Here is a 26,618-nt window from a genome sequence, read left to right as displayed (position 1 = left end):
TGAACTTATTTCAGTGCGTTTACTGTATCGGGATCTTCTAACTGCAAGAACCGGATTAGACGAGTCCATTGCTCTAAAGAAAACATCTTCCATGTTCGCGACTCTTGAACAATTTCTACCGTGACTCAGTCGATCGTTCCGAGCCTCAGCTCCTTGTTCGCTCATGAAACTTGTTGGTAATGGAAGTGTTGACATAATATAAAATGTAGCGCATTTTGCCTTAAAAAGCAAATGAATTAAGGATTACCCTTCATTCTGTTCTAAGTAAGCGACGAATTTCTGTGAATGCTGTTTTGGGAGGAAGTGCAGTTTAAATCTTTTGTAGGAACTGTTAACGGCTTCTCAAAATATTTCGAATTTTTATCGAGCACTTTCGTCTCAATTCGATTACTGTCTTTCCAAAATTGATCAAACCTTTTACATGTTTTAATTGTTACAGCTTTTGCATTCTGAGTGAACTTATTTTTTTCATTTTGTCCCACATCAAATTATCTCATTATTTCCTCAAACACAACTTTTATTTTATTTTTATTTTCACCTTTGGCCACTTTCCAGAGATCGAACAACTTTATTTTATGCATTTTAACAGCACTAATAATACAAAGCACTACACGCGTTGATCAAAGCAGTCGTCGGCTACTGCGATTCGATTCATGAATGAGATTGATACCAATTAAACTGTCACGACTCGTGGTGTTGTTGTTTATATTTGACATCGAAGGGCAAAAATGCTGACTTTGATTTTGAAATATTTTATAGTATTTTTGATGCACTTTCAAAAGAGTACAAATTTAGCTGCTAGTTTTTGCAATCTTCTGAGTTAGAGGTCATTGAAAACTATCATTTTTATTTAAAAAAATGATCGTAATTCGATAACGAAAAATGATATCGATTCACATTCTTCAGCAGAAATATGCGCAATGAAGAGTACTAAAATTGCTTCATAGAGAGTATGAAGATAGACTAACTATTTAAAAAGTTATAGTTAAAAAACTGACTTTTTCAGAAACACCCTAAGTTAAAGAATAAAAATAATTATAACATAAAAACCGATAGTGCTATAACTTTAATTCATTTGAAAATGTTAACTGAAAAACATTTTTCTACAACTTTGCTGAAGTAAGTACCTTGCTATACCATTTTGTTCGAAAAATAATTTTTCGAAAAGAATGTTTGAGAGGACCACCCTAGCTACATTTTACTTTAAAAGCAAGCGAATTTAATCCCCAAAAATATTCTCTCAGACATAATTTCTCTAAAATGAACGGTTTGGGAGTTATTAATTTTTGTACCGAAAAATCGCCCTTGTGACTCATAGTGCATTCAAAGAAAATTAACAGTGCATATTTCCAGACTTGGTTTTATTTCCAATTTAGAACTATTGTGTTTTTTACATCCTAGATTGCATGATTCAGTGATCGAAACCCAAAACTTCATGAAGTATTTGAAATTATTAAATTAAAATTTGTGTTTGCTATTGAAATTGACAAAATGATTGTATTTATAGTATATAGTCCCTTTGGCGATTGTTTACTTTTTCGGTCCCACCTATCAGCATTGAAGTATCGCCCTTACGTTTTTTTACAATACCAATTTTACAATTGGTGGGGGTTTGGTGAAAATCGATCTTAATGTCTAAACGGCATAATTCCGAAACCGTAATATTTGAAGTTTTAAAATTATGCAGAATTAATTTTTCAGAAAATAGTAACAGAGCAAATAAGTACCAAAGTCCAAAAAAATCAATTTTTGTCAAACGTTATGTTTTCGAGTTTACATCAAATCTCAATGTTTCATGCATTATAAAGTCATTTGGCATCAAAAATACAAATTTGATTTTGAAAATTTTTCATTTCAGTTTATATGGGAATTTGTTGTGTGATTGCACTCTGCAACTCGTAACTCCGGAACCGGAAGTCCAATCAATAAAAAAAATCAATAGCAGCCGATGGGAAGATTGTACCTTTCATTTGAGACAAACTTTGTGCAAATCGATCCAGCCATCTCTGATTAACAGAGGTCACATTTTTCCACATACACACATACACACACATACATACAGACATACATACACACACAGACATTTTCCGATCTCGACGAACTGAGTCGATTAGCATATGACACTCGGTCCTCCCGGTCGGGATTAGATCGACGAATTTTAGAGTGAATGAGAAAGGCAAAAACATTTTAAGCAATTGTTGAAATTTATGCATTTTTCGTTGAGCAGTTCTATGTTTCATAGAATTAAATCAATTTTAACTAATAATTCCTATTAAATAAAGACCCTTATTACAGTACATCTCTACAAAAACGAGATCAATTTGAAAATAAATCTGAGGATTATGATTGATTACAGAACTCTGGAATTTTCTATTGGAATGTTTTCAGACAGGAATTTGATATTGATGCTATTAGACAACTGTGAAATCAAGACCAAGAGATCAGTTACATATCAGGACCCCATTCCGACAATTTATCAAAAGTCCTCATGATGTTTACAACAGGTTATCAATCTACGGATCAGATAATTGTTATTGTAATATTGAATTAAATCAGTCTGCATCAATAAATTTTCAACTTCAATCCAATTTTTTTTTTGGGTGTTGTGGGGGGGGGGGTTGTATGGTGTTAAACCCCAAAACCTTCTCTTGGCTACGCCGTTGCTTGGAGTTATTTATTTCGCTTTTCATTTTCCGATATGTTTCAGATCGATCCGATGGTTATAAGTTAGCAAAATTGCAGTCAGAAAGTTCGCACAAATGAACATTTTTGTACTGATAAGTTATCAAGTTCCTTCCAGATAACTTGGAAGTGTTCGGTGATTATTTCTAGCGGTTGTAGATAGTAAAATGAAATACAAAATTCGTTTTATCGAAATAATGTTTGGCTTATTTCAATGGATTATTACTATATTGAACAATAAATAAGCGACAAAGAGTAATCAACAAACAACAAGCCATAACTTTTAAAGTATTCAAAATAGATATTTGAAGTCTTCAGTAACGTTATTCGCAAAAGTAAGAGCTACAAATTTGCTGAAGGTATCATTTCGATATAATCACTTCCAAAAAAATTTGTGAAAATATCTCACTCATAGGGGGATTAATCAGCAAAAGCACAATACCAAAAGAAAGGGCATATTGCCTCCATTAAATTCTCCGAAGATACTATTGACCTAAAATAAGCCGTTTTGGCGTTAATAATAGATTACATGTTTTTGGTCATATTTCTGGCTATGGGAAATGATAAAAATCTTTCGTCCGCATTTAATGTTAAATATCTGTTTTGATAATAGTCCGATTTCAACAATCTATAGCTTGTTCGAAAGGTATTCGTTAAAGCTGTTTAAAACATATAAATTGTTAATCTACATTGTCAATTTCGACAGATAATTTAAAAAAACTGCAAAAAACGCCATTTTTGCGCATTCAAACATTCATATCTTGGAAACTAAACATCAGAATCAAAAACAAATTAATAGCGTTCATACTGTTTTTTAGTTCTTTCATTTAAAATTGGTTTGGATAAGATCGGTTCAGCCATTGCTGAGAAACACGAATGAGAATTTGTCCGATACATACACACACAGACACACACACACACACACAGACATTGTCCCAAATCGTCGAGCTGAGTCGATTGGTATATAAGACTCGGCCTTCCGGGCCTCGGAAAAAATCTTGAAAGTTTGAGCGAATTCTATACATTTCTTTTATAAGAAATGTAAAAATTGACATTCTAAATTTAACTACGAAAAAATTTAAATTTAAAAACAGAATGGCTTAAATTTAAAACTGACATTTGTTGAAATCAACTGAGGAAAAAACTAGATTGAACAAAACAACCTCCCTAAAATTAGAATATTTTTTCAGGAATTCAACGAAATAACTAGATAATTTTAATGCAAAAAAGTTTTGAATTTAGAGTATATATTAGTTGAAATAACAGAAAATAGCACTAAATTCAGCACAAAATTTAGTTGAGAAGATGGAGTATGTGTCTCCGCTAAAAGTGACAGCATCATTTTCTCGCCAAATCAGCAGAGAAAACAGAAATTCCAACTAGCATTTTAGCTCTTTTCAGGAAGATCGAGAACAACTAATCAAAATCAGCAAATTGAGAATTTTCTTAGTTGTCCTGAATAATAACTAATTCAATTCAGTAAACCAACTAAGGTTTTCGCATCTGAGCCGAATTTTGGTTCTCCGTGTGGTAACCCACAAGAGGGATCATCTACTAGGGCGACTAGAAAATATAGGAAGAGGAGGAACATTTCCTCTCCTAAAGTTCCTTGGTCACCTTCGGAGCCCCGTCAAGGTGTCCCTTGACGGGGCTCCGAAAGTGACATCTATTGGAAGAGTTACAACCAAACCGAAGCATGTAGCTCCTGGTCTCGGAGGATTAAGCTCAGAGAAGGAGTTCCCACCACTTCCAGGAACATCAAATATCATTCGAGAATAATCACGGCACTGGAATTATCAAACTCTCGGACATTGTGGACTGGATAATAAAAACTTTCAATATTACTGATCCTATTAAAAGTCTTATGTTAGCTTGTCTCCCTACAGTGAGACCATTTTGGAAGCAGTTGACTGCTAAATGGCCCTTCCTTTCAGCGATTGCATCCTTCGATGACTAACTCATCGAACGAGGTCACGGCTTTGATCGCTGTTTGTTCTACAGTGGAATTGCAGAAGTATCATCCCAAAAATAGATTCTTTCAAATTTTTAATAAATAGTTTGAGTTGCGATGCATTTGCTTTATATGAAACTTGGTTAACTTCCGTTTTAGATCTCAACTTCCACGATTTTAATATTATTCGCCTGGATCGAGACACCCCCTTTGGAGGTGTGCTTTTGGGGATTAAAAAGTGCTATTCCTTCTACAGAATTACCCTTCCCTCAATAAGAGGTATTGAAGTTGTCGCATGTCAAGTAACAACTAAAGGCAAAGGCCTTTGCATAGCTTCCATATATATTCCCCCCAACACCGCGTTTGGGCACCGACGGCTACAAGACATCTTAAAATCCCTGCCAGCACCGCGACTAGTTTTAGGATACTTTAACTCTCACGGTACAGCATGGGGTTGCCTCTATGATGATAACCGGTCTTCCTTAATTCAGGATCTTTGCGACGGATTCCTGCTCCTCCAGCGCGCCCGAGCGCCTTAGACTTGTCCCTTTGCTCAACATAGCTGCGGTTAAATTGCACGTGGAAGGTAATTCCTGATCCCCACGGCAGCGACCATCTGCCGATTGTAGTCTCAATCAATAACGGTTCAAGGCCGTTGAACTCAATCATTATTTCGTATGACCTCACATGAAATATCGATTGGAAGAGCTATGCTGCCGAGATATCCGACAACATCGAATCTACCCAAGAACTTCCTCCGGAGGAAGAGTACAGCTTTTTGGTTGGCTTGATTCTCGACAGCGCGAATCAAGCTCAGACTAAGCCAGTACCCGGCGCGAACATACAAAAACGCTCTCCTAATCCGTGGTGGAACAAAGAGTGCTCAGACGTGTACGCGGAAAAGGCCGCCGCGTGTAAGACCTTCCCGGACGACGGGTTACCCGCTAGCTATCGACAATATGCGACGTTAGAAAAGCGAATGAAGAGTTTGATGAAAGCCAAGAAACGTAGTTACTGGCGCCGGTTCGTTGACGGACTAACGAGAGAAACATCGATGAACATTTGGGGCACGGTTCGGCGTTTGCGAAACCGAAACAGTACTAACGAGAGTGCAGAATATTCAAACGATTGGATATTCGATTTCGCCAAGAAGGTTTGTCCGGATTCCGCCCCGGCACAGAAGATCAACAGCGCCGGGTCTCCTCACGATAACGCGAACGAAACACCTTTTTCGATGGTGGAGTTCTCACTTGCTATCTTGTCGTGTAACAATAAAGCTCCGGGGCCAGACAGAATCAAATTCAACTTGTTGAAGAATCTGCCAAGAGACGCTTGTTGAACTTATTTAATGAGTGTCTTGAGGCTAACATTGTCCCACTCGATTGGAGACAAGTGAAGGTTGTCGCCATCCAAAAAACCAGGAAAACCAACCTCCGACCACAATTCGTATCAACCGATCGCAATGTTGTCCTGTATCCGGAAGTTGTTAGAGAAAATGATCCTATTCCGTCTCGACAATTGGGTCGAAACAAATGGCTTACTTTCAGATACACAATTTGGCTTCCGCAAAGGCAAAGGGACGAACGATTGTCTTGCGTTGCTCTCAACCGAAATCCAAATGGCCTATGCTAGCAAAGAGCAGATAGCATCAGTGTTCCTAGATATTAAGGGGGCTTTTGATTCAGTTTCGATCAACATTCTTTCAGAGAAGCTGCACCAGCATGGTCTTTCAGCGACTGTAAACAACTTTTTACTAAACTTGTTGTCGGAAAAGCACATGCATTTTTCGCATGGTGACTTATCGACATCGCGATTTAGCTACATGGGCCTTCCCCAGGGCTCATGTCTAAGCCCTCTGTTATACAATTTCTATGTCAACGACATTGATGAATGTCTTGTCAATTCTTGCACGTTAAGGCAACTTGCAGACGATGGCGTGGTGTCTGTTACGGGACCCAAAGCTGTCGATCTACAAGGACCATTACAGAATACCTTGGACAATTTGTCTGCTTGGGCTATTAAGCTGGGTATCGAATTCTCCACGGAGAAAACTGAGCTAGTTGTATTTTCAAGGAAGCGTGAACCAGCGCAACTACAGCTTCTATTAATGGGTCAAACTATAGCTCTGGTCTTCACAGTAAAATATCTAGGCGTCTGGTTCGACTCGAAAGGTTCTTGGGGATGCCATATTGCGTATCTGAAACAGAAATGCCAACAAAGGATCAGCTTTTTTCGTACAATAACCGGAACATGGTGGGGTGCCCACCCAGGAGACCTAATTAGGTTGTATCAAACAACGATACTGTCGGTACTGAAATACGGATGCTTCTGCTTTCGATCCGCCGCGAACATACATTTCATCAAACTCGAAAGAATTCAGTATCGTTGTTTGCGTATCGCCTTAGTGTGCATGCAGTCGACCCATACGATGAGTCTTGAAGTTCTGTCGGGCGTTCTCCCGCTGAAAAATCGATTTTGGGAACTCTCATATCGATTGCTCATTCGATGCGATATCTTGAACCCGGTGGTGATTGAAAATTTCGAAAGGCTTGTTGAGCTCAATTCTCAATGTCAATGTACTCAATATCCCTGTACTTTGAATCAATGTTCCTGTACTTTGACTACATGGCGCAGAATATTAATCCTTTTTCTAACAATCCCAACCGTGTGCATTTCATAAATACTTCTGAATCTACTGTTTTCTTCGACACATCCATGAAAGACGAGATTAGTGGAATTCCGGACCACATACGCCCACAAGTGGTTCCAAACATTTTTTATAATAAATTCCGAGAAGTCGACTGTTCTAAGATGTTTTATACTGACGGATCAAACCTCGAAGGATCCACTGGCTTCGGTATTTTCAATCAAAAGTTCACCGCCTCCTACAAACTCAGTGACCCTGCTTCAGTTTACGCCGCAGAACTAGCTGCTATGCAGTATACTCTTGGGGTAATTGACACACTACCCACAGACCATAACTTCATCGTTTCGGAGAGCCTCAGTTCCATTGACGCTATTCGGTCGATGAAACATGGAAAGTAGTCCTCGTATTTTATGGGGAAAACACGGGAGATACTGATCCGAAAAATCTTTCCAGATTACCTTGGTGTAGGTCCCTTCTCATTGCTCCATTCCAGGCAATGAGAAGGCGGACTCCTTAGCTAAGGTGGGTTAGGCAGGGGCTTAGGCGAAGGTGACGTTTATGAAAGACCAATTTGCTTCAGCGAATTTTTCAGTATTACTCGTCAGAAAACCCTCGAAAGTTGGCAAAACTCGTGGAACAATGGGGAGCTAGGAAGGTGGCTACATTCGAGATGTGCTGGCAAGCCTCGATCTCCTCTATATGTCCCTCGTATACACCTTCGTAAAAACCATCAATATAAAAATTAAACTGCCCCTTATTTATTATCATTCTCAGAAGCGTCCTCTTCCACCTGTATCATACACCCACGATGGTTTGATGCGACTCGAAGGCGACACAAAACATCTCTGTCGAATGAGCCAACAAACATGGGACCTACAGCACGAACATCACACGCGCCACTCGAAGTGTTGCCGATCCACATCTGAGCCGTACTACGAAATCGTCTGGAAAAACCGCTACCGTCTTGAGGAGGACCACCCAACGTCCCAGTACATGATTCTCCCTGATGAAGGCCACCCGAGTCTGTAATCTATGCCGTTGATCTCCCGATGCCTGAAACTGAATTTTCTCCCCCTGTCATCTTTGTCCACCCCCCCCCCCACCTCCTCCCCTGATTCTTGTACCCAGAATTATAACCCCTACCCACAAATATCTTCCCGAAACATTTAGGTCTTCCTGTCGCTATTATTACCATTATTATATTACATATTCTCGTTGAAAATACCTAACTCTACTACCACATAAAATAACTCTAATTAATCTCCTCAAATCTTTAAAAAAAATCCAATAACGCCCTCTAGTTAATCCTACTTTTAAGATAGTTGTAAAATTGTCCCCCTTATTTCAAAAGTATTTCAGTTTTAAAATTGATTGAAATCCGAAAAGATTTCAAGAACGCTGGAACAGCCTGCTTCACTGATAATGACAAATTTTCTTCAGTGCCCGCTGTGATGTCTGCTACTTTTTTTTTGTGGCATAAATATTGGGCCTAATCGAAACAAACGTACACACGGAATAGGTCACCAAATATCCGAGGTTCTTAAAATATCCTCAAAGGCTCACACATTAGCCTTGACTCCTTTTATCTAATTTAGGGTCGATCTGTGTAGACACTTTAAATCATTACGTGAGGCCCCAAGCAGTGCAGAATTCACTTTTGGAGGCTTCCATGTAGATTGGTCTGGTGACGGTTCCAGATGTGAAGATAGCTGGAGCAGCACACGCATAACGCACGTCTGTTCCGCTCAATACCTCAAGCACATCTGGCGCCTTAAGAATTGTTATGTCAACATGGAATCAATAGCACACGTTGAATACTTTTCGTTCGATTTGTGAAAAAATATTTGCAATTAGTTGAGTAGGTAGGATGTTATTAAGGTTTATAATGTAAGCAACGCTTTCGTTTTGGAAATGTTGAAGTAACACGTAGACGTAAGTGATACGTCAAAACTCAAATAATCTGGTATACCAACCTCTGCCTTGCATATATTTCCAATCCGCAAAAAAAACTTCATCCTTTTGAGACAATTGAGCATAATAGTACTGTTATGCCGGTTCTATAGAACCACTAGGCAAATTCAAACAGCTTATCCGGGAACCTAAATATGCACATCGGATCGGAAGCACCTCTAAACTGACGTACGTCCGATTAAAAAGTTGGAGAAAACTTCGCTGCACGATGGAACTAAGCGGAAAATTCTTCCACATCTTTGTTTGCAAACCAGAGACGAAACCAAATAAAGAAACGCCGCATTTATCCGACTGGGTGAACTCGAACCGCAGTATTGGTGCAAAAACTTTTCAGATTACTTGTAACAAGTGCCGTGATAAGCTCACGAGTGTAAAACTCCAAAGAAGCGCCGTTAGACAGAACAGTTGATGCCCTTTGGGTAGATTCAGAATTTTTCTGCTAGGATGAAAAATCAGTCACTATTCCCTCTGAGTCCATGTACATTAAAACAGTATTGCTTCGAATACACGATGTTCGAGCGAACGAGCAACTTTTTTCCACGCTATGGGGTGGACATTTGTCACGAATCAGTTTTCAAATAAGGGCTCTCCATGGTGAGGAACCCTTACAGCTACCAACTATAAGCAGTAAGCACTTTGCCAGGAATCTTATCAGGTCCCGACTACAATGTGATATCAAAGAATAATTTATAACAACGAGGGTATTTATAAATAGACCATTGGACAGGTTTCACAAACTTTAAAACCAGGAGGCCAAGGATTATCTTCAACACGGTACTTCAACTCACTCGGATGGGAAAACAATTTTAGTGCAAATGCTGTCGAATGCTACCGAAGAAAGTAGTAATTCGATTCTTCGCCTGCCAATAAATTTTGTTCTGTTCTGCAACACATTTCTAGAACTTGAACATGATGGTAGTATTTATCAGGTATAAACATGAATTCAGCGAGAACAGGTGAGTATCAGCAACAATTTATTTCCATGTACAGCTGGATAAAAGTTTCTAGAGCTCGCGAGTATCATTTCTTTTTTTGTTTTGTTTATGTTTGTTTTTTGTATTTATTTTCTGGCTCCTCTGATTAGTTTTTCTTTTCGCGAGTTGTCTGACCCGCACTGGTGGCGAGGTATATTTCACAGTTATTGAAATTCAACGGAAATCGAATCGTACACTTCCCAAAGAGATGAAGCTGATGGCGAAACAAAGGTCAAACTCAATGCCATCCGTTACAAGGAATTTCCACACATTACTTCACGATCAAAAATAAACTACTCAATATTACTACGGTATCGCGAGCCTTGACCGCATCCCATATAACTAAGGTTCAGTCTGATAAGCTGAGAATGATTATAGGTGACCCTGAGCAGATAAACAAGATTCGCTGGAATAGAACTTCACGTGGGAGAGTCGATTTACGTCCTTGCTCAGGCGATAGAAATTGATGAAATGATTATCGACATGGGGGCGGACACTCGAGACTTTGCTAAAGTGTAGGTTTGTGAATCCAAGACTTCATGACTTCTTTCCCATCGGGCTCGTTTCGTGTGATCTATGCCATTTGGCAAAACTTTGTCCTCTTGGGTAGGAATTGTATACCGTTTAGCAATTTGCGTGCAAATATTTTCTTTTCCAAGTAACCTCGTAAAGGTCCCAGCTTGTTTGTTGAGGGTATCTTAAATATAACAACTAATGTTAACAGCACTCTCTGGGTCACTAAGCAACCCAAGTGGTTTAGGTTTCAATCAGAAAATAAACTACAATGTTAAATATACATGTTCCTCTTAAAAATATTTTTGTAACTTTTCGCACTGCAGTGCACAGTGGTCCAGAATGCAAATTTAGCAGAAATTTTACTCAAACTAAACAACTTAGCCTCTTTTAGTGTTTGGAGAAGTTTTCGCAGTTTGTGAGCCCCTTCTTTTTGTTAAAAAAAACAGTCAGATTGGTTTTAATTTTACAAAGATCAAAAAGTTAACTTTTTAATCATTCCAGCTAGAGCCAAACGATCTTCAGCGAAGTTGTAGAACGACAAATTTTGGAAAGTTTTGCTGAAGACATGTATGCTCTAGCTGTCAAACTTTTCATTTTACAACAAATTTAAAATATTGATAAATTCATATGGCACCATCGGTATTTAATGTTAACAGTTATGTGTCCAACAAAAAAAACACCTCTAACAGACCAACGAGGGTACCCGGGTACCCACAAATTGAAATGCTCATAACTATGGCTTCCTTTAACCGATTTGGACACTTTTGGATGTTTTGGATTCCGAAACTCGTCCACTTTTTGATTCTGTACTATAGAACTGGAATAACGGATCTGGTTTTTGGTAATCCGGATTTTCCGGAGTAATGTTCCAGTACTAGGATATGATTTGTAAATTTTAATAATGTCCTAGCAATATGAGTATCAAAACTTTTCAAATTGTCTCGGAAGTCTGTTTTTTATTGTTACGGGACCCTATGGCAAATTGGAAAAAAGAATTTGAATGGAATGGCCACTCACGGCCCCACGGGAACCTGCTCCGGAATGTCCGTTCCGGGGTCAAATCACCAAATGGTTCCAAAACCACGAGATACAGCCTACTGATGCAATTCCAAGAATTTTGATACCCATATTGCTAGTATTCCATTGAAGTTCGCAAATAGTACCCCTGCACATGAACCTGCTTCCGGAAACCCGGATTCCCGTGAACCCAATGATGTAACCCGATTCATTTTTACTAAGTCCAAAAGTGGATGAGTTCCTGAATCCAAAACGGCCAAAAGTATCGAAATCGGTTGGATATTACCTTAGTTATGGGCATTTTAGTTTTGTGGGTACCCACGTCGGCCTGTTACGTGGTAAAAAAATTCAGGAACCCCTCCTCACTCCCACCCTTACTATATCAAAAATATTATTAACCCAAAAGCTTGACTTAGTGAAGTTCTAAGATGTCACAAAGTTTCAATTTCCAGCTATGGATAAAACATTGGAATTTAATTAATTGAAACTTAAAAAGGTACCCGGGTACCGCGTCGGACACACAACGGTTAAGTGCCCTAATCAAAGATGCTAAATGCCATTTGAAAAAAGTTGAATTTTTTATATAAAAGTTCTCATAACTTTGAAACGAAAAGAGTTTAGTAGTTGGTGTTTTAAAGCAAATCATGCGTCCTAAAATAATCTTCAAGTTAGGGTACTTTAGTGTAAAATAAAAACTACAAAAGTTATAGAAATAAAACCGTTTTTTTAAGAAACACCCTTAAAGCTTACATTTGGATTTCTTGTGCAATGGAAAGTATAAAAGCTAGAGCTTGCATGTCTTTAGCAAATTTGTCTAAAATGTGTTGCTCTACAACTTTATCGAAAACAGTAAAGCTCGATCTCGAACCGTTAAAAAGTTCAATTTTAAATATTGTTAAAATTAGAACCACCCCAGGCATCTGTTTAAACACACTAACAGTGTGATAACACATTTCTTAGAACACTTAACGCTTTCTTCGGGTATTATATCGATTGAGATCATTTAGAACTTGATGTTTCGCGATTTTTTCGATAACACATACAGCATTGGATAGTGGCAGGACTCAAAGAATCGCTCAAATTAGCATAGGACAATATCAGTGCAATAAAACTCAAAGGTTAAATCAGTTTAATGGAAAAGCGAAAAAATTGCCCATAAAACAGAAATACAAACGAATTATTGCTAATGCTCCGTTAATAACATATATAAATTGTTCAATCAATGCATTATGTAGGGAAAACTAAATTTTCATAAAGGGGTTATATATGTTGTGCTGAGTCAAAAAATTCGAAAAACAAATTTTCGAATGGATTTGAAGTTTATACTCTCAATAGCGTTTACTCAAATTCCCCACGCGGCTGAGAACTAAGCACTGAATTTACAGCTCTTGATATCTCGCTACCTCTGAAGTGCATGCGTGCATAGTTCAAACTTCACTTCGACATCGACTTTTTCTAAAAATGACTTCCCAGTAGTATCTTTGATCTGAATTATTATCTCTAGTCCTAATGCCATAGAACAAATAAAAACTCTCTAAACCCGTTAGGGAAAATCATCATCATTACTGGAATTTTCTTTCTCACGAAACTTTACGATAACCTTCCGTCACTTCTATTAAAGTTTTTCAAATATTTTAGATTGTGAATCTTGTTAGGAAAAGTTGTTTAAGAAGCTTTGGTAATATTGTGTAGGAAAAAAGTTGAAAATTTATGAATTTTCTCCATCTGCAACATATAAACCCTTAAGTATACCAATTATTTAGGATACCCTTTTAACATAAACTATCGCACAAATGGGAATAGGCTCGCCGAATTTTAGAAGAAATCGAAAAAATAACCCCTTAAAAACTACCTAATAATTGGTGTAGTTCGATGCAATATGCAATATATCATCAGAAAATGGGATATACCTATTACTGTGAATTATAAATACAGTAAAAATCCGTTCTTATCTTCTCTATGGTGTATTTTAGGCTGACAAAATGTGGACATTGACTAAATCGCGACATTTTTTTTCATCATAATAAACTGAAGCTGTTAAAATAATCTTCCATCCCCTTGATGTAGTCTAATAACTATTTCGGAGTATTTAATATAGCCTTCTAGTGCAAAAATTTAAAAAAATGATTTTTTTTAGTTTTGCATTTTTGCATCTTTAAGATAAGGAAAACATGGTCAAGAAAGGATCAACTCAAATTCAGCCATGTTTGTCTGCTAGAACCCATAATAACATATTTTCATAGGGAGCTGATAAAATTGGGAGCTGATCAAATCGGTTCTTCAATGTATTGTAATAGATAGGCAGTATTCGAAGAAGTTTCTTGTGGACGAGTGTAGAACGACTTTGTTTCAACTTACTTGGAGTCAGCGGCGTAGTCAGAAATTCGTTTTGGTGGCGATTTGGTGAAAATCTAACTTACTGTCCAAATGGCATAATTACGAAGCTGTCATCTTTGATGTTTTATAATTATGGAGAATAAGTTCCTGTTTTAAGCAAATTTGTTGTTGTCATTTAAAACAACTTTATTGTAGGCATGAATACTGCGTATATGGAATATATCGAGTTATAAAATGATATTTACGAAGTGTTCCTTAATCTAGTTTTTCTAAAATAACTTTCTATTGTGAGCTTCACAAATATAAGCTTTGGATAAAATGTAAATTTTGTCGTTTATAAACAATAGGAGAGATTTATCATAAACAGTAAAATCATAATAATTTAATTTAAAGTTAAATAGAAATAGCCTAAAATAAGTTAATACCTTGAACACATGGAACCTTCATGTCTTCAACAAAGTGGTTTGTAACAGCACTGCCCAAAATTTTGCTGAAGACATTAAGTCTGCAACTAAATTTGTTTGAAGAGTGAATTCGCCACAAAGACTTCTTGGAGGATATAAAATTATTTTATCAAATGATGTGCTGTTTAACCCTTTCATGCCCAACTTTTTTCTAGTGCATGTAGGGTTTCAAAACTATTTTTCCTTGAAAAAAGTTGGGTCAAGAAACTCGAAAAGCCTATTTTCATGAAGATAGGTGCTTCCATGGCAGTGCTAGAAGTTGGTAAATTTTTACCTTCTAATACTCAATACAATTCTCCTAGAATAATTACAATAGTCCAATTACGTGGAAAACGTAGCCAACGTCAGTTTAAATTGATAAGTTTTATCAGTTTTCAATAATATTGCACCATAACGAAGATATATAAAAAAATCATTTTCCGTCGTCAACGTAAACTGTCCCTGGCAGCACTGCTCCATCGGAATCCAATCAGACTAATTGCAATAACTTCAGTTCAAGAGCTGATCCTTGTAACTGTTAATACTTAAATTAAAGGCAATAATCACATTAATGAGCCTTACTTGTTTTTGTGAGCAAATCTCACCTCAATCAAAAGTTATAGCTGTTTAAAAACGTTGTTGTCCACAAACAACATGGGCATGAATGGGTTAACGATTGTAAAATTCATCGAAAATACTAAACCTACGAAATTGGCGGAACGGAAAACGCCATTTCATAAATTCGTCTACTTTTGGAAGGTGGTTTTCTCGTTATTAATTCTATAACGCTTTCGTCTCAACTCGACGCATTCTCAAAATAAAAACATTTTTAGCGAATGTTGGAAGTTATGCAATTTTTCGGGGAGCAGTTCTAAGTTTCATAGAAATCAAAGCAATTCCAGTTTCGCTTCCTGTTAAAAAAAGACCCTAATCCATATTACAGTACACCCCTTCAAAACTGAACTCAATATGATAGGAAATTATGATTATGATTGATTTCAGAACTCTGGAATGAGTTTCTTTTGGAATGTTTTTCGGCAACTATTTGATATTGATGTTATTAGACAACTGTGAGATCAAGACCAATAGATCAGTTACAGATCAGGATCGCATTCCCACAATTTTTCAAAGGTCTTCATGATGTTTCAAACAATAGGTTATCAATGTACTGATCAGATAATATTGAATTACATCAGTCAGCATCAAAAATTTTTTAACTTCAATCCAATTATTTTTATTGTGAGGGGGGAGGTGGTATAATCCCAAAGCCTCCTCTTGGATGGTGTACTGCTTGGAGTTATTCATTTTGCTTTTCATTTTCCGTGAAATGTTTCAGATCGATCCGATGGTTATAAGTCAGAAGGTTCGAGCAAATGAAAATTTTTGCACCGATAAGTGATCAAGTTCCATCTAGACACCTTGGAATTGTTCGGTGGTTATTCTAGCGGTTGTAGATAGAAAAATAACATACGAAATTCGTTTTATCGAAATAATATTTGGCTCATTTAAATGGATTATTACTGTATTGAACAATAAATTGGCAACAAAGGGTAATTCACAAACAACAAGCCATAACTTTTAAAGTATTTGATGTCTTCAGTAAAGTTATTCGCAAAAGTAAGAGATACAAGTTTGCTGAAAGCATTATTTCAATACAATCACTTCCAAGAAAATTTATGAAAATATCTCACTCTTAGGGGGATTGATCAGTAAAATCACAACACCAAAAGAAAGGGCATATTGTATGCTTTAAATTTTCCGAAGATACTATTGACCTAAAATTATCCCTTTTGGCGCTAATAATACATTGAATGTTTTTGGTCTTATTTCTGGCTATGGGAAATGATAAAAATCTTTTGTCCGCATTTAATGTTAAATATTTTGATGATAATCCGATTTCAACAATCTATAATTCGTTCGAAAGGTATTCTGTACGAAAAAATATGTAAATTGTTTAGTTTCGTTGTAAATTTCGGCAGGAAATTTCAAAAATCTGCAAAAAACGCGATTTTAGCACCTTCAAACTTTCATATTCATTACAAGAGGATTTTACAATTTGTTTACTTGAGTTTTTTAACTGGTATAGAATTCTTAGTAGTGAAATATTGAAATAGGCTCAGATACCAAATTTCACAGCATTTTAACAATGTTTGACCCACGCCTAGGACGATTAAAATTTTTTCCATGAGAGAAAAATACATTAAATGCAATAACACGGTGCCACAAAATAAAAAAAATATGTTGAATGTACTTTTAAAGTGATCATTTGAAGTTTGTAGGTCTGGTCAAATCTAGTGGCAGATCACTTGTGATGCATTTTTAAAAATCAGCGAAATTAAATGTATTTCTTTCCATCAAAATATGCATTCTTACTGTATTTTGCATAGCGTGCTATGTATTTTAAAATTGCGTGTATGTCGTCGAAACCCTACAAATTTTTCTACACGTTAATTTTACGAGCGATTTTCAATTCTCTGAAAGTTTTAGAAAGAAAAGGAATTGACCTTTCCAACGGTATGCTATGTTATTTTGTTAAAAGTACTTCACGGTTTTGGGAGAAAAATATGAACGTAAGCATTATTTTGCATTTTTTTTTTTTGAAAAATATGAAAATCTCCCAACAGTTTTATTAGAAAACGTCTTTGTTTTTAAATAAATTTAATGAGATCATTTAATTCCGCATACAATGACGTATTTATGGCCAATCTCTGTAGGCCAGAGTTGTTATTTTTTTCCAAATTTGCTCGCATGAACTTTTAAAGGGACTGTCTCATATAAAATTTTCAAAAAATAATTTACTCAATAACTTATATATTCAAAAGTATGTGTGTGAACTTTGAACTTGAAATTGAGATAAATAATGGAAGATATAATTATAGAATCATGCGAGACAATACCTCACTAACTCTTTAAGAACTCATACGAGCAAGGTTGTAATTTTGAAAAAGATGATTAACTCTATCATTTTTCAACCGATTTTGATGATAAATATGTCGTTGGATGCAAAATTCTCTCTCGATTTTTTTTTCATTAAATTCTCTTTAATTTTTTATCAAAACAAAGACGCTTCTCTACAAGAATGTTGAGCAATTATCAAATTTTTCTGGAAAAATCGCAAAATTATGGTTGTTTTCATATTGTTGTCCCAAAACCACATAGTACTTGTGACAAAAGAACTTAACATAGCAAACCATTGGAAAGCTAATTTCTTCTTCTTTCCAGAACACTCAAATTATTTAAAATTGGTTGAAAATGACCGTGTAGAATTTTCTTTAGCGCCGAAAGTTTCGAAAGGTAGGTTTTTGCTATAAATCAAGATTTGTATTAAACAATTTTCATACATTATTTTGTGTTGAATCTGATGATATCTACAAATTAGGTCATTTGAAAAGTACAAAATCACTGTGGCACCGTGTGTAATATTTGAAGTTTCACTGGGTAGATAGTTTAGGAAACAATTTTAGTACTGGAATGGAAATATGTTCGTTTATTTTAAATGCTTACATTCCTGAAATGTTATTATACAAACGGATTTTTTTTGGGCTCGCTACAATTGCAGACGAGTGCCAGTTCAGTCCTGTCACCAAATTACTCTCGGATTCTGATGAGATGAAGTCGAAACACAAATTTCATAGCTAATTCACCGAGTCCGAACTTGACCTAACGAAAAAAAACCGTCACCGATCAACCCAGCACCAATTTGAAAAATGGTACTTATTTATATTTCGAATGCGATTTATTCCATATAAATAAATCTTATGGTAGTGAAAAGTGGTCCCTATCAGATCATCTTTAGGACTAATTCTTCCCACTTCATACCTCGAAACGCGAACTAAAACCTAACGTGTCCTGTTGTAATTGGATATCGGTGATCATACGATTTTGTGCCTCATCAATATGAAGTGAGAAGAATCATTAAGCGGATATTCTAACCATAAAATAATAGTGCAATCCGAAACCCGATCTACGGGAGTTCTCAATTTTGGTTGTACCTTGCTAACTTATGGGATTTTCGATTGATTCACACCGGTGTAGTGGAATGCACTGGAACTGCAGCATTTTTGCACTTTCTGGCAGAAGTGCAGAAAACTGGGTATGTTCCATTGACACTTCTGCTAGCAAGTGCAAAATCAGTGCACTCCACTACACCGGTACACATGAATCGAAAATCCCATAAGTTAAAAACACTCAAATTAGGTTTCGCTGTTCGGTAATTCTTTTGACGAAAGCTTCGGTAAAGATCAAAAGATAACCGGTTTTTCGGTAAACATGATTTATTTGACAGAAAATACGTCAAATTTCACCGAACAGTTTGTTATATACAAACGGTTTTACCAAAATCTGTAATTGAAAATACAATTCATTCGGTAATATCGCATTATTCCCGTATCCGGTACAAAAATACCGAACGTATGGTAAAATTATCTCTTCATTACTGAATTTCGGTAAATTCGGTTATTCATGAAAATTAACTGTCAAATCGCGGCCTTTTGTAACTTTGTCAAGAGTTTGGAAGAATGTTTTTTTGTTTATTCTTTTGTGGTCGTGCCCCAAAGTCCCTCTAAGCAAGGTCCTAGCATGCGTCAAAACTGTTAGTGGTAGTGAACAGAGAATGCCTATAAAACGTGCTATTGATGACGTAGATGCTACCATTCGCCCTTAGAAACCGTCACACATACGATCACAGAGTCAGTTTTCGTTTTGACGCATGCTAGGACCTTCCTATATAAAGACTTTGGTCGTGCCCGTGAGTAAAAGATGATCTCTTAAGAAAATTTCCGGTAAGCATTTCTTTAGTTCAAACGCAATGCAATGAAACGCCAGCTATAGCAACCGTTGAAATCCATCCATTATACATCCGTTACCGCTGCCATTCCGATGCATTGCAGCGCATAGATCTTTATTGATCGCAGTTAAAAATCATTCCAGGTTCTTTCCCGTGATTTGTTTCTACTATCGCATAGCCAATTTCCATTTTTTATTCAATTTAAAATTTCATTCAAGCTACTATAAAATTACGAAAGTTATACATTGTTTTTTAAATAAATTAAATCCGAACCATTTTTCATAATTAAGTTGAATTCAAAACACTGAATGTACCGAAAACGTCCGGTAACATTTGTAATAAAACTACCGAACTATTCGGTAGTTTTTGACAGATCAGAAAAAAATCTTGATTACCGAACGCTCTGTAACTAGTTCAATTGCCGAACTGATTACGGAACGTTCAGCTGTTGAAAGATCGGTAAAAAATTACCGAATACTGCGAATATTTCTAAGTGTGTACCCATCAGTTCACTAGTTGGTAGCGCAATGGTTATAATCTTCAAGAATATTCCCAGATATCTGGAAAAAGTGTTTCTTATTCTCCGTGCACAAGAAAGTAGCAAATACTTTGGCTCGAACTGTGATAGTATCGCAGCTTTATGTGCAGCATGTATGCTATTCGAGTAATTAATTGTAGTGTACCCCATGGAAGCCACATTATTCCTGATCTACATAAATTCCGACAATCTTGTCTTAAAGTGTCTAAAGCTTTCCTACGCGGTTGACTTCAAGTTAAACTGCAAAGTTTATAGCTAAAGTGATGCCCGGTTTCTGCAACAGCAGCTTGATATTTTCGCTAATTGGTATCAACTAAACAGATTGGTGCTTAATGCATCAAAGTACTCTAAAATGACCTTCACTCGTAAACGCAACCATAGTACACATATACTAAAGATTTTGGCATTATGCTTGATACCAAATAGTCCCTCTGAGATCACATCTCATATATAATTTCCAAGGAATTCAAACAACTTGGTTTCATATTTCGAATGACCAAAACATTTAAAAACATCTTCTTGATCTACCCTGGAAAGACCCAATATACTTTCCTATTTATTTATATTATTTGCTGGCTCGACACAAATATAAAAATTGGATATAGGTTTAAGGAAATGCTTGCAAGTAATCGTAGTAGGCGAAATGAAACATAAAATATGCTCAAAAAACATAGTGACTTCAATTCTCCTGGGAAAGTGTAATATACTGGTCAAATTATTAGATAAGAGGATACAGATTACGTGAAATTAACCTTGCAATGTAATGCAATTATTTGTGTTTGTACTTTTTGTCCGTATTTTTGATTGTTTGGTAATTGGAGTCCATATGTCCATTTTACATAAAATTGGAGCTACTTTACGCTAACCTTTTTACACAATCTGTATATTTGATCTAAAATTTACTCTTATTTTGGGATTGTAATGGAGCCCCTCTGTGAGGGCGACTTTACGCCAATTTTTAGTTCTTTATATCCCATATTCAATCTTGATATTCCAAAAAAAATTTCACCGAAGGTACTTCTGCCATATGTAAAACATCAAATAGCATCAAATTTAAAATTGCGTGATCGTAGTTCTTGAGTGTAATGTACAAAACATTCTATTTTTGGCGTAAGTAACCCCCGATGACGGTATAACACGAGCTTATTTTTTCACATCTGTTTTAGCCAAATAGATATTGTCATTATCCCATATGCTTGGCTCCAAATCAAGACGCGAAAATAGGATCACAATTGGTTCTACTGCCATAATAGGCACCATAACCTATCTTATACAAACGGTAAAGCACAAACATTCGCAAATTAAGCCCAATTAAACCAGGGTTTCGAGCTAGCTAGAATTCCGGAATAGTTTGATTCTCTCAAAGAGTAAACAGTTGTATTTTGTTTTGGTCCTGATTTCCTATTTACGGGAAAAATATACTTCATTGTAACAACAACTTCACCTTCTGTTGGACACCCCCAATGGCCTAAACATCTGAAACATCTTGTTCAATAAGCAAAACTGCGAACTTATTCCTCCAATCGACCGTTTTCCTCTATACCAGCAAAACAACAAACTATCGAAGGGCAATGTGCGGTCTGGCCACGCAAAGTTTTCAGATAAATTTGAATAAGGTCATTCTTGTTGTGACTTTTGGATTATGTATTTATCTTCCGACTATTCCGTATGCGGAGCGAATTTTGAATTTATTTCTGACGGACGTACCCCAATAGTGTCGTTGGCTACGATTTACGCATTGTAGCTGGGCGTCTTTGCATCCGGAATTAATTAAAATAATTCCTTTTCACTCGAGAAATCGAGTATTGCATGTTTCTACAGAATGTGTTAACTGAATAAATTATTTCCGGAGAGTAACATAAAAACCAAGAGACTAATTAAGTTGTTTTTACAATATTGTTCGCCCACAGCTTTTCTTGGCCTTGTCGTCGTGTGGATTGTGAACATCAAAAAGGCATGATAATTGAAATGTTATTTCAATGTCTGCGTCATTGAAGGAAGGCGGTTTCCTCTTAAATGCTGGACATTTCCATCCATAGTGAATCTTGTAAGTTTGTTTACTTCACGTTTATATATTTTGATTCCAGTTAAAGCTTTATTGTGTCTATGTTGTTCCTTATGTTTCGGTCGATCGATGGACGTTCTTTTTCACGTGGTGTGCTGTTCGTGTGCCGAGTAAAAGCTATGTTATTTTGCGGTATTTACCATGGATCCTAACCCAATGAAATTTACATATTGTACATCGCGTTCGATTCGGTGCCATATGCACGCGCGTAGCGAAAGGTGTTCCGGTGTTCTATCGAGGTGAGTTAAACATAGCCATGAGTTTTGGTTGTAGGTCTCCTGTTTACGGCATCGAGAAAGTTGAATGTTGATGCAATTGCGTATCGGTTTTCCACCGCATTGGTATTCCTGGTATACAATTATCCGCACTAGAACTTTTGTCTAGTTAAAAGCAACTTGAATTTAATGGCTGTGCGATGATTGTTTCCAATGTAACATGTTCAAGGATTGCATTGTATGAACAATCGATGTGATATATCCCAAAATATAACCTTCAGCTCATCGGGGTGGGTCGACAGTAGGCAACCCAAGGCAAAACACAAAATGCCCTCCAGTTTGATGAAATGTATGTTCGCAGCGAAGCAAAAGACTTCATCATCAACAACACAGGTTAAATGATGGAAATATTGCGCATTGCGTAAAACAGGGTTACAAGTTTTCAAAATAGCTTGCTCCTGGTTCAACACATTTGCGGAGGCGCTTCTGCCACGTGGAAGGCACCCTGGAACTCCTCGAATGGAATGTTTTTCGGGAACATGAGATTAAATGTTCTCCACCGACTACTAGTGTTTTACCTTCAGCTCTCTTCAGTCGGGATGGAACCGGGGTTTTGCTGCGGGCCAGGAAGTTGGTGATGACAAAGACAGTGCTCTGGTGGCTCCAGGTAGGAGCACTTAGAAGGCGTTTTATTAAAAGTGTTTGTATTTCACTTCAATAAAGTATTCATTGTTTCATTGGTTAATAAGCCTCTCTTTTAGAAGTGAACTGAAGTTCCCTCTCTCTCGCAACCAACAGCATAAAGTTCAAAGTTACTTTGCGCTCGTCCAGGACATGTCGCAAACTCAGATGATTCGCATTTCAAATGCCAAAATATTCTGACTCCTGCGGTAGCAGACAAAAGGTTTAAATTTCCGTCAAAATCTAAGCTGACTCATATGACCCAACTACACGCTTTTCTAAGCTTTCATCCTTCAACTCCTTGCTCCCTTGAGTACTATGGCTCTTAATGTTGAAAAATATTTCACATCTTCACAGAAAAATTGACTCACTCTTAGTCGTTAATAAAAAAGGAACGAAACGTTTCAATTATATTCTTTCCAAGCCACACACAAAATTTGATCGCGTTCCTTTGTTCTAAATAACTCCCACCGCACTGTGACCCTATCAAAATCAGATTTTGTGAGGAATTATGTCTAACCGATCGAATTGCATGTAGCACGTTTGGATCCTCCTATTTTGTTATCCATCAAAATTATCGGCATTACTTTCATCGTTGTTTTGATCAGGTCTTCCACGATGACATCGCACCATGTTCCAGTTATCACCCGGAGAAAAATACCTTCTGTGACATCCAGAGATGAACCGAACCGAGATATTTGAATAAGGAGACCTGATCAATTAATTAAAGCTGGAATTGCGACGGATCGCGTTTCTCAGAAAGAACGACCAGCTCAATTTTTTTTCGTGGAGAAATCGCTACCCAGCAGAAGAGCCCAAGCAGACAAATTGTCTAAAGTATCTTGTAATATTCTTAGCAAATCGATTACTTTGGACCAAGTAACAGGGGCCTCCCCATCGAAATATGAGCAGAAATTCACAAGATGTTTGTCGACATTACTCACATTATTATGTGTCTGACAGGAAGCCCTTTGGTTCGGCTTAATTGCCGAGGCGAAGCAGGATCGGTTTCAACTTTCGAATACAGTGATTTTTATTCACGGCATTATGACAAAACGATTTAAAAATTCCATGATTTCGTTGGTACTGTTTCAGCTAGAGTGCTCATCGATGTTTATCATGTTGACCCGTCGACAAAGGCGTCAGTAATTGCGTCTTTTCGTCGTCTACTCTTTAAAACTATCGCATGTTCATCATTCAGGCTTCATTCGTACGAGAACCGAACAACTCTATGTCGCACCTTTGGCATCCGGAGACCACGGGTGCGTCTACGTGTGTTCGTGCCGAATACTCTTTTAGTCTGTACATAAATGCAACCAAATCATGAATAACAAAGTCATAATGCGTATAGTGAAGAAAAAATCAAATTCCATCATGTAAGTGAATGAGTGATAATACATTTTGCACTGACTGGCTGTGAATGACGGAAAAATATGTTTCCATGTTTCAATGCACATACATACAGAAAGCTTTGCTCATGAATGTAAGTAGGTGTTAGCTCAATCGATTGCCCAACTAGTTTTCAGTTTTTTGTCGTTTCCTTATCTCTTACTGACTCGAGTGTATCCAGAAGCGGATTTGGGAGGTGTCTTGGAATAATTGTTCTAACTTGCTTCACCCAAATTAACTGATCAGTGATCACTTACCAGGAAAACGTCGAACAAACCAGTTGGACCAGACAGGACAGGGCAGTTTTGTTTTAAAATCAATAGGGTAAAGTGCTTGTTTTCATCCTATTAGGGAGGGTGCCTTATTAATTATTTAATTGCTCGGCCTACAATCGATGGAATGTTTATAAATTGGCATTAACAGCTTTGCTTCGTGATTAAGAACCAAGATAATAACACAAACGACCTGAAAACGATGAAATGCTCGTGTTTGAGCGCATCGAAAACCCGAGTTGAGTGTGTCTATTGTTACCCTAGTATTTGAATCATTGCGTTGAACAAAAACGGCAGACGCTGCTCTAACCAACAGCTTTAAATGGGTAGATAGATGCACGGCGAAAAGAGGCTAATTACCCTAATTTGACGCTGTGAGGTCTGTTGGTGGTACGTATTTATCTCACACCGACGCCATTGTTCCGTGTATTCCGGCTTACCCACAACGGTTAGCCGAGGATCAAGGCAGCAACTATTTTTGGTGGAAACGAACGAAAGCAGAGATCGCCACTCCTTTATCGATTTATGTGCAGCGGTCGTAGAAGCGGTTGAAAGGAGAACAACAGTTCGTCGACTGAAGGAGAATCAGGTGGTGAAGCAGCAGCAAAAAAGTTCAGATAGAATTAGGAAGTGGAAAGTGGAAGAGATAGAATAAAATTTCTGAAAGTGAGCAGAATAAAAATGAAGTTTCCATCGACTGTTCGGGCATTTTCTTCAGAGTCTCAACAGTGCTCACGGCAGAAACTGGCCGACACTTACAAGCGCAATCTTCTCTATTTCGAGATTTTTCAATAGAAAAAAAACCTGGAATGTCCTGCTTTGCTTCACCTCAATAGTAGGGGACGGTGGGGAGTTCTGAACCATGTGGAGTTGTGAACGCCGCCAATTACCGCTAAGCTATAAATGAAAAAATGTGGTAACTACTTTTAAATGTTTCCACTGTCATAACGTTACTTTCTCATTAGCAAGTGTTTCAATAATTCATGTTCTTCGTGAAGAGAAGCTTTTTTAATAAATTGTATTTGTTGTGTGGGGAGTCCTGTTATGTAGCTGATTTCAAAGCAAATTAGTGCGAAACATTCCTTGGGCAGTTGGCTTTCATTAACAAAAAAAAAATTGGATGAAACTTTAGTGTGTCGATGGAGATACGTATTTTTGAAAGATAGTGGGGAGTTGTGAACCATACATTATGATGTCCATCATAGTTTATTTTTTCAAACATGAACAGTATCATAATTCGAAAATCAGGGATGATTCATACATATTATGATTAAAAATATTTCATGTCAATTTTATGCGCAGAACAGGATTCTACCACAATTTTAATCATCCCGTGCCGCAACCGCGAATTCAGAAGGCTTGGCGCGAATCATTTTGTCACCTACGCATTGTGAATCAGATCACTTATCCATCTCATCTTTAGTTTAGAAATGTCTCAAATTTTATCTTCTATAGCCCTAATAAAATAAACCACAAAAATATTCCATTTCTTCTACTTTTTGCGATGGTTCACAATTCCCCACCAAACTAAAAATGCCGATTCCACGCATTTCACGCATTCTGCCATATCTCAAAGCAGATATCGATTCTTTTAAATTGCTTCAGCCTGTGGATGTATTAAGGTGTCCTTTACAAATACCAAGTCAAATTTCGAAAATCGACCAATGTTTATAGTAGTTATACCCCGAAAACAAAACTATGTTCACAACTCCCCACCGTCCCCTATACAATTTGTGTCTCTTACGTGCAGATCGAGTATACAATAGCAAAAGTCTAATATATGTAAGATAGAGATGGTCGGGTTCGGATTTTTGGACCCGAAACCCGGACCCGACCCGAACCCGACGGGTTTCGGGTCGGGTTCGGGTTCTGTAAATTTAAGCTTCTTGGGTTCGGGTCGGGTTCCGGGTTTTCAAATTTAAAATTCTCGGGTTCGGGTCGGGTCCGGGTTTTTGAAATTTTGAACTTTGGGGCTCGGGTCGGGTTCAGGTTTTTCAAATTACAAATTATCGGGGTCGGGTTCGGTTCGGGTTTTGAACAAAACAATCCAACCATTTCACGACACTGTTTGCGTCTATACACAAAACGCAGTTTTTTTTGTAGTAGTGAATTATACTTCGTGATACGAATGGAT

The sequence above is a fragment of the Topomyia yanbarensis genome, chromosome 2, assembly GCF_030247195.1.
Source record: "Topomyia yanbarensis strain Yona2022 chromosome 2, ASM3024719v1, whole genome shotgun sequence".
NCBI lineage: Eukaryota > Metazoa > Arthropoda > Insecta > Diptera > Culicidae > Topomyia > Topomyia yanbarensis.
Note: the sequence above shows the minus strand (reverse complement) of the source record.